General features: G+C 44.4%; 1 pseudogene; it reads right to left on the reverse strand.

The window, feature by feature from the left end:
• LOC137622796 (immunoglobulin superfamily DCC subclass member 3-like) overlaps positions 1–10,000 on the reverse strand; it is a 222,908-nt pseudogene that overhangs the window by 195,495 nt on the left and 17,413 nt on the right.

Here is a 10,000-nt window from a genome sequence, read left to right on the forward strand (position 1 = left end):
CAAACTGCTTCATGGATTCCCAACTGCTTCGAAGATTCCCAACTGCTTCGAGGATTTCAAACTGCCTTGAGGATTCACTACTGTTTAGACGATTTCAAACTGCTTTGAGGATTTCAAACTGCCTCTAGGATTTCGAACAGCTTCGAGGATTCCCAACTGTTCTGAGGATTCCCAACTGCTAGATGATTTCAAACAGCTTCAAGGATTCCCAACAGCTCCGAGGATTCCCAACTGCTCTGAGGATTTCAAACTGCTCCAAGGATTTCAAACTGCTTCAAAAATTCCCAACTGCTTCGAGGATTTCAAACAACTTCGAGGATTCCCAACTGCTTTGAGGAATCCCAACTGCTTCGAGGATTTCTAAACTGGTTAGAGGATTCCCAACTGCTTTGAGGATTTCAAACTGCTTCGAGGATTTCAATCTGCTTCGAGGATTTTCAACTGCTCCGAGGATTCCCAACTGCTTTGAGAATTTCAAAGTGCTTCAAGGATTCCCAACTGCTCAAAGGATTCCATACTGCTTTGAGGATTTCAAACTGTTTTGAGGATTCCCAACTGCTTCGAGGATTCTCAACTGCTTCGATGATTTCAAACTGCCCGAGGATTCCCAACTGCTCCGAGCATTCCCAACTACTTTGAGGATTTAAAACAGCTTCGAGGATTCCCAACGGTTTCAAATATTCCCAACTGCTTCGAGTATTCCCAACTGCTTCGAGTATTCCCAAACTGCTTCGAGGATTTTAAACTGCTTCGAGGATTCCAAACTGCTCCGAGGATTCCAAACTGCTTCAAGATCCCCAAGAGCTTCGAAGATTTCAAACTGCTTCGAGAATTCCCAACTGCTCCGAGGATTCCCAACTGCCACGAGGATTTCAAACTTCTTTGAGGATTCCACACTGCTCCGAGGATTTCAAACTGTTCCAAAGATTCCCAACTGCTCCGTGGATTTCCAACTGCTTTGAGGACTGCCAAGTGCTTCAAGGATTTCAAAATGCTTCGAGGATTCCCAACTACTCCGAGGATTTCAAACTGCTCCGAGGATTCCCAACTGCTTTGAAGATTTAAAACTGATTGGAGGATCCCCAACTGCTGCGAGGATTTCCAACTGCTTTGAGGAATCCCAACTGCTTCGAGGATTTCTAAACTGCTTAGAGGATTCCCAACTGCTTTGAGGATTTCAAACTGCTTCGAGGATTTCAAACTGCTTCGAGGATTTTCAACTGCTCCGAGGATTCCCAACTGCTTTGAGAATTTCAAAGTGCTTCGAGGATTCCCAACTGCTCAAAGGATTCCATACTGCTTCAAGGATTTCAAACTGTTTTGAGGATTCCCAACTACTTCGAGGATTCTCAACTGCTCCGATGATTTCAAACTGCCCGAGGATTCCCAACTGCTACGAGCATTCCCAACTACTTTGAGGATTTAAAACAGCTTCGAGGATTCCCAACTGCTTCGAATATTCCCAACTGCTTCGAGTATTCCCAACTGCTTCGAGTATTCCCAAACTGCTTCGAGGATTTTAAACTGCTTCGAGGATTCCAAACTGCTCCGAGGATTCCAAACTGCTTCAAGATCCCCAAGAGCTTTGAGGATTTCAAACTGCTTCGAGAATTCCCAACTGCTCCGAGGATTCCCAACTGCCACGAGGATTTCAAACTTCTTTGAGGATTCCACACTGCTCCGAGGATTTCAAACTGTTCCGAAGATTCCCAACTGCTCCGTGGATTTCCAACTGCTTTGAGGACCGCCAAGTGCTTCAAGGATTTCAAACTGCTTCGAGGATTCCCAACTACTTCGAGGATTTCAAACTGCTCCGAGGATTCCCAACTGCTTTGAAGATTTAAAACTGATTGGAGGATCCCCAACTGCTGCGAGGATTTCCAACTGCTGCGAGGATTCCTAACTTCTTTGAAGATTCCCTATTGCTTTTAGGATTTCCAAATTCTCCAAGGATTCCCATCTTATCCGAGGATCTCAAACTGCTTTGGGGATTCCCAACTGCTTTGAGGATTCCCAACTTCTATGAGTATTACCAACTGCTTCAAGAATTCCCAACTGCTTCAAGGATTTCAAATTTCTTCGAGAATTCCCAAATACTTTGAGGATTTCTAAACTGCTAGTAGGATTCCCTACTGCTTCGAGGATTTCAAACTGCTTCGAGGATTTCAAACTGCTTCGAGGATTTCAAACAGCTTTGAGGATTCCCAACTGCTCTGAGGATTTCAAACAGTTCGAGGATTCCCAACAGCTTCGAGGATTCCCAACAGCTCCTAGGATTCCCAACAGCTCCAAAGATTTCAAACTGCTCCGAAGATTTTAAACTGCTCTGAGGATTTCAAACTGCTTCAAAGATTCCCTACTGCTTCGAGGATTCCCAACTGCTTTGAGTATTTCCAACTGCTTCGAGTATTCCCAACTGCTCCGAGGATTCCAATATGCTCCAAGGATTCCCAACTGATTTGAGGATTTCCAACTGCTTCGAGGATTTCAAACTGCTTCGAGGATTTCAAACTTCTCTGAGGATTCCCAACTGCTTCGAGGATTCCCAACTTCTGTGAGGATTCCCAACTGCCCCGAGGATCTCAAACTGCTTCGAGGATTCCACACTGCTCTGAGGATTTCATTCTGCTCTGAAGATTCCCAACTGCTCCGAGGATTTCAAACAGCTACGAGGATTCCCAACTGCTCTGATGATTCCCAACTGCTTCAAGGATTCCCAACAGCTCTGAAGATTCCCAACAGCTCCAAGGATTTCAAACTGCTCTGAGGATTTCAAACTACTCTGAGGATTTCAAACTGCTTCGAGGATTCCCAACTGCTACGAGGATTCCCAACAGCTCCAAAGATTTCAAACTGCTCCGAAGATTTCAAACTGCTCCGAGGATTTCAAACTGCTTCGAAGATTCCCTATTGCTTCGAGGATTCCCAACTGTTTCGAGGATTTCTAAACTGCTTGGAGGATTCCCAACTGCTTCAAGGATTTCAAACTGCGAGGATTTTCAACTGCTCCGAGGATTCCCAACTGCTTTCAGGATTTCAAACTGCTTCGAGGATTCCCAACTGCTCCGAGGATTCCCAACTGCTTCGAGGATTTCAAACTGCTTCGAGGATTCCCAACTGCTTTGAGAATTCCCAACTGCTTTGAGGATTCCCAACTGCTTCGAGGATACCCAACTGCTTCAAAGATTTCAAACTGCTTGAGGATCCCAACAGCTCCGAGCTTTCCCAACTGCTTCAAGGATTTCAAACAGCTTCGGGGATTCCCAACTGAATTAAGTATTTCCAACTTCTTCAAGTATTCCCAACTGCTCTGAGGATTCCCAACTGATTTGAGGATTTCCAACTGCTTCCAGGATTTCAAACTGCTTCGAGGATTTCAAACTGCTCTGAGGATTCCCAACGTCTTCGAGGATTTCCAACTGCTTTGAGGATTCCCAACTGCTTTAAGGATTCCCAACTGCCTCGAGGATTTCAAACTGCTTCGAGGATTCCACACTGCTCCGAGGATTTCACTCTGCTCCGAAGATTCCTAACTGCTCCGAGGATTTCCAACTGCTTCGGGGATTCCCAATTGCTTCGAGGAATTCAAACTGCTCCGAGAATTCCCAACTGTTTCGAGGATTTCCAACTGCTGTGAGGATCCCCAACTGCTGCGAGGATTTCCAACTGCTGCATGGATTCTCGAATTCTTTGAGAATTCCTAACTGCTTCGAGGATTCCCAAATGCTCCGAGGATTCCCAACTTCAACGATTCCTAGCTGCTTCGAAGATTCCCAACTGCTTCAAGGATTTCGAACTTCGAGAATTCCCAACTCCTTTGAGGATTTCAAACTGCTTCTAGGATTCCCAACTGCTCCTAGGATTTCAAACTGCTTTGAGGATTCCCAACTTCTTCCAGGATTTCAAACTGCTTCGAGGATTCCCAACTGATTCGAGGATTTCAAACTGCTTCAAGGATTTCAAACAGCTTCAAGGATTCCCAACTGCTCTGATGATTCCAAACTGCTTCAAGGATTCCCAACAGCTCTGAGGATTCCCAACAGCTCCGAGGATTTCAAACTGCTCTGATGATTTCAAACTGTTTCGAGGATTCCCAACTGCTTCGAATAATCCCAACTGCTTCGAGTATTCCTAACTGCTCCGAGGATTTCAAACTGCTTCGAGGATTTCAAACTGCTTCGAGGATTCCAAACTGCTCCGAGGATTCCAAACTGCTTTAAGATCCCCAAGAGCTTCTAGAATTTCAAACTGCTTCGAAGATTCCCAACTGCTCCGAGGATTCCCAACTGCGACGAGGATTTCAAACTTCTTCGAGGATTCCACACTACTCCGAGGATTTCAAACTGCTTCGAAGATTCCCAACTGCTCCGAGGATTTCAAACTGCTTTGAGGATTTAAAACTGCTTCGAGGATCCTCAACTGCTGTGAGGATTTCCAACTGCTGCGAGGATTCCCAAATTCTCCAAGGATTCCCAACTTCTCTGAGAATTTCAAACTGCTTTGGGGATTCCCAACTGCTTCGAGGATTCCCAGCTTCTCCGAGTATTACCAACTGCTTCAAGTATTCCCAACTGCTTCGAGGATTTCTAAACTGCTTGTAGGATTCCTAACTGCTTCGAGGATTTTAAACTGCTTTGAGGATTTCAAACAGCTTCGAGGATTCCCAGCTGCTCTGAGGATTTCAAAAAGCTCCGAGGATTCCCAACAGCTCCGAGGATTCCCAACAGGTCCAAAGATTTCAAACTGCTCCGAAGATTTCAAACTGCTTCGAAGATTCCCTACTGCTTCTAGGATTCCCAACTGCTTTGAGGATTTTTAAACTGCTTGGAGGATTCCCAACTGTTTCAAGAATTTCAAACTGCGAGGATTTTAAACTATTCCGAGGATTCCCATCTGCTTTGAAGAATTCAAACTGCTTTTAGGATTCCCAACTGCTCTGAGGATTCCCAACTGCTTCGGGGATTCCCAACTGCTTTGAGGATTCCCAACTGCTTCAAGGATACCCAACTGCTTCGAGGATTTCAAACTGCTTGAGGATCCAAACTGCTCCAAGCATTCGCAACTGCTTCAAGTATTTCAAACAGCTTCGGGGATTCCCTACTGCTTTGAGTATTTCCAACTGCTTCAAGTATTCCCAACTGCTCCGAGGATTCCCATATGCTCCGAAGATTCCCAACTGATTTGAGGATTTCCAACTGCTTCGAGGATTTTAAACTGCTTCGAGGATTTCATTCTGCTCTCAAGATTTCCAACTGCTCCAAGGATTTCCAACTGCTTCGAGGATTCCACAATGCTTCGAGGATTTCACTCTGCTCTCAAGATTTCCAACTGCTCCAAGGATTTCCAACTGCTTCGAGGATTCCCAACTTCTCCGAGGAATTCAAACTCCTCCGAGGATTCCCAACTGCTTCGAGGATTTCCAACTGCTGCGAGGATCCCCAACTGCTACGAGGATTTCCAACTTCTGCGTGGATTCTCGAATTCCTTGAGGATTCCTAACTGCTTCGAGGATTCCCAAATGCTCCGAAGATTCCCAACTTTTCCGAGGATTCCCAGCCGCTTCGAGGATTTCAAACTGCTTCGAGGATTTCAAACTTCTTCGAGAATTCCCAACTCCTTTGAGGATTCAGACTGCTTCTAGGATTCCCAACTCCTCCCAGGATTTCAAACTGTTTCGAGGATTCCCAACTTCTTCCAGGATTTCAAACTGCTTCGAGGATTCCCAACTGATTCGAGGATTTCAAACTGCTTCGAGGATTTCAAACAGCTTCGAGGATTCCCAACTGCTCTGATGATTCCCAACTGCTTCGAGGATTCCCAACAGCTCTGAGGATCCCCAACAGCTCCGAGGATTACAAACTGCTCTGAGGATTTCAAACTGCTCTGAGGATTTCAAACTGCTTCGAGGATTCCCAACTGCTTTGAATATTCCCAACTGCTATGAGTATTCCCAACTGCTCCGAGGATTTCAAACTGTTTTGAGGATTTCAAACTGCTTCGAGGAATCCAAACTGCTCTGAGGATTCCAAACTGCTTCAAGATCCCCCAGAGCTTCGAGGATTTCAAACTGCTTCGAGAATTCCCAACTGTTCCGAGGATTCCCAACTGCCACGAGGATTTCAAACTTCTTTGAGGATTCCACACTGCTCCGAGGATTTCAAACTGCTCCGAAGATTCCCAACTGCTCCGTGGATTTCCAACTGCTTTGAGGACTCCCAAGTGCTTCAAGGATTTCAAACTGCTTCGAGGATTCCCAACTGCTCCGAGGATTTCAAACTGCTCCGAGGATTTCATACTGCTTCGAGGATTTCAAACTGATTGGAGGATCCCCAACTGCTGCAAGGATTTCCAACTGCTGCGAGGATTTCCAATTGTTCTGAGGATTCCTAACTTCTTTGAAGATTCCCAACTGCTTCTAGGATTCCCAAATTCTCCAAGGATTCCCAACTGCTTCGAGGATTTCAAACTACTTTGGGGATTCCCAACTGCTTCGAGGATTCCCAACTTCTCCGAGTATTACCAACTGCTTCAAGGATTCCCAACTGCCTCAAGGATTTCAAATTTTTTTGAGAATTCCCAACTGTTTCGAGGATTTCTAAATTGCTTGTAGGATTCCAAACTGCTTCAAGGATTTCGAACTGCTTCGAGGATTCCCAAATGCTCTGAGGATTTCAAACAGCTTCAAGGATTCCCAACGGCTCCAAGGATTCCCAAAAGCTCGAAAGACTTCAAACTGCTCCGAAGATTTCAAACTGCTCCGAGGATTTCAAACTGCTTCGAAGATTCCCTACTGCTTCGAGGATTCCCAACTGCTTTGAGGATTTTTAAACTACTCGGAGGATTCCCAACTGTTTCAAGGATTTCAAACTGCGAGGATTTTCAACTACTCCGAGGATTCCCAACTGCTTTTAGGATTTCAAACTGCTTTGAGGATTCCCAACTGCTCTGAGGATTCCCAACTGCTTCGAGGATTTCAAACTGCTTCGAGGATTCCCAACTGCTTTGAGAATTCTCAATCGGTTTGAGGATTCCAAACTGCTTCAAGGATACCCAACTGCTTCGAGGATTTCAAACTGCTTGAGGATCCCAACTGCTCTGATTATTCCCAATTGCTTCAAGGATTTCAAACAGCTTCGGGGATTCCCAACTGCTTTGAGTATTTCCAACCGCTTCGAGTATTCCCAACTGATTTGAGGATTTCCAACTGCTTCGAAGATTTCAAACTGCTTCGATGATTCCAAACTGCTCTGAGGAATCCCAACTCCTTCGAGGATTTCCAACTGCTTCGAGGATTCCCAACTGCCGCGAGGATTTCAAACTGCTTCGAGGATTCCACACGGCTCTGAGGATTTCACGCTGCTCTGAAGATTCCCAACTGCTCCGGGGATTTCAAACAGCTTCGAGGATTCCCAACTGCTCTGATGATTCCCAACTGCTTCGAGGATTCCCAACAGCTCTGAGGATTCCCAACAGCTCCGAGGATTTCAAACTGCTCTGAGGATTTCAAAATGCTTCGAGGATTCCCAACTGTTTCGACAATTCCCAACTGTTCAGAGGATTCCCAACTGCTTCGAGGATTCCCAACTGCTTAGAGGATTCCCAACTGCTCTGAGGATTTCCAACTCCTTTGAGGATTCCCAACACCTCCGAGGATTCCCAACTGCTTCGAGGATTTCAAACTGCTTCGAGGATTCTCAACTGCTCCGAGGATTCCCAACTGCTTTGAAGATTCCCAACTGCTCCAAGGATTCCCAACTGCCCCGAGGATTTCAAACTGCTCAGAGAATTCCCAACTGCTTCGAGGATTCTCAACTGCTTCGAGGATTTCAAATTGCTTGAGGATTCCCAACTGCTTCGAGGATTCCCAACTGCCCCGAGGATTTCAAACTGCTCAGAGAATTCCCAACTGATTCGAGGATTCTCAACTGCTTCGAGGATTTCAAATTGCTTGAGGATTCTCAACTGCTTCGAGGATTTCAAATTGCTTGAGGATTCCCAAATGCTCCGAGGATTTCCAACTGCTGCGAGGATTCCCAACTGCTTCAAGGATTTATAACTGCTTCGAGGATTCTCAACTGCTCCGAGGATTCCCAACTTCTTTGAGGATTTCAAACTGCTTTGAGGATTTCAAAATGCTACAAGGATTCCCAACTGCTTCGAGGATTCCCAACTGCTTCGAGGATTTCAAATTGCTTGGAGAATCCCCAACTGATCCGAGGATTTCCAACTGCTTCGAGGATTCCCAACTTTTTTGAGGATTCCCAACTGATCCAAGGATTCCCAACTGCTCCGAGGATTCCCAACTGCTCCGAGGATGTCAAACCGCTTCGAGGATTCCCAACTGATTCGAGGATTCCCAACTGCCCTGAGGATTCCCTACTACTTCGAGGACTCCCTATTACTTCCATGACTCCCAACTGCCTCGAAGACTCCCAACTGCTTCGAGGATTCTGAAATCCTTTGAGGATTCCCAAATGCTTCAAGGATTCCAAACTGCTTTGAGTATTCCCAACTGCTTCAAGGATTATCATTATTATTTTTATTATTATTATTATTATTATTATTATTATTATTATTATTATCATCCTCATCATTATTATTATTATTACTATTGTTGTTGTTGTTGTTATCATTACGGATACTTTTCATATGAATTTATATGAGATTTTAGTCTATGTGCTAATTGATTTAGGAAAATTCATTATCCTTCTTTTTCAAATCCAAGTAATGAGGAAAATATTTAGCAAAAACTACGATACATGTGAGTAAATTAACATTCATCCTATATTACTAATTAATAAGTAGAAAAACTTAGTTATTTTAAAACAATTCAAGGAATGCATAATGAAACCAGCTGTACCTCCAAAGTATCGATATTTATTATATTCTCTGTAATACTCCATGGCAATTTGATTCCCACACGACAGCACCAAGAAGATGAAAAAGAAAAATAATAACAATCATTACAAACACATCTTTGTAAACACACTGTTTAAAAAAAAACGTAATTTTAATCGGATATTCTCCGTAAAAATATACTGTTCTCAGCCGTATTTCAGAAAAATACAGGCGACCGTAATTTTATTATACCATGTTATTATATTTTACGGGTTGGTGACCGTAATACCACTTCTTAAAAAACATTAAATACCTGGCAACATTTATTCCAGGATTTTCACCATTGTTTACGGCCAATGTTTAAACATGGCCCAACCGTTCTATAAAACACTCTCGCCACTTTTAGTTTCGTCTTGGACGTGTTTATTCTGCGCCAAGCGACACAGATCTAGGAAGCGGTTTCCCTCACTGCCACTGGTCACGTGATTCACAACCCACTTCCACTTCACAAACCCAGTCTTCCTTCCCTCCTCCTCTTCTTTGCCAGGCGTTCCGTCTTGCTGTTGAGCGGCCCTGGCTTTGGCTTCGTTTTCTGCGTTCGTTTTAGGCATCTCGGAAGCGTCTTTGGACGCCTTCGTTAGTGGTGAATCTCTCTTCAGGAGGGAGAGCCTGCTCTGGAGTCCCCCGGGGTTATCAGGCGGTTTTGGAGCGCTGGTGGGCGTGGCCGAAGAGCAGACCATGCCAGGGCCCTGGGTGTCAGACTGGAATTATAGAAGGTTGATAGTTAAAAGCTACTTTTGCTTAAAAAAGGAAAAAAAGTGGGGGAGGTTATTAAAAGCTGTTGCCAGCTGCGCTAAGGATAATTACTTTTGGTAAAAGAACAAAGAAAGAAATATTATTTGGTATAGATTTTTTTACTAATGATTAAAAAATGAATAAAGCTAATGATATGAATGATCATACATGTCATTGAGTATATGTACAGCTAGACACAAGTATTCCTATCACACCACGTTCTGAGGAGATACACCCTGCCTCACCCTTACTGAGCGGCAAGTAACCAATCAGATAAGCCTAGAAAGAGATCGCATCAGTGGCCGATAGGTCTACAACCAGGATATCTCCGCCCAGTAAAGGTGTGACAGAGTGCATCTTTTCAGAG

Source organism: Palaemon carinicauda, chromosome 29 (genome assembly GCF_036898095.1).
Source record: "Palaemon carinicauda isolate YSFRI2023 chromosome 29, ASM3689809v2, whole genome shotgun sequence".
NCBI lineage: Eukaryota > Metazoa > Arthropoda > Malacostraca > Decapoda > Palaemonidae > Palaemon > Palaemon carinicauda.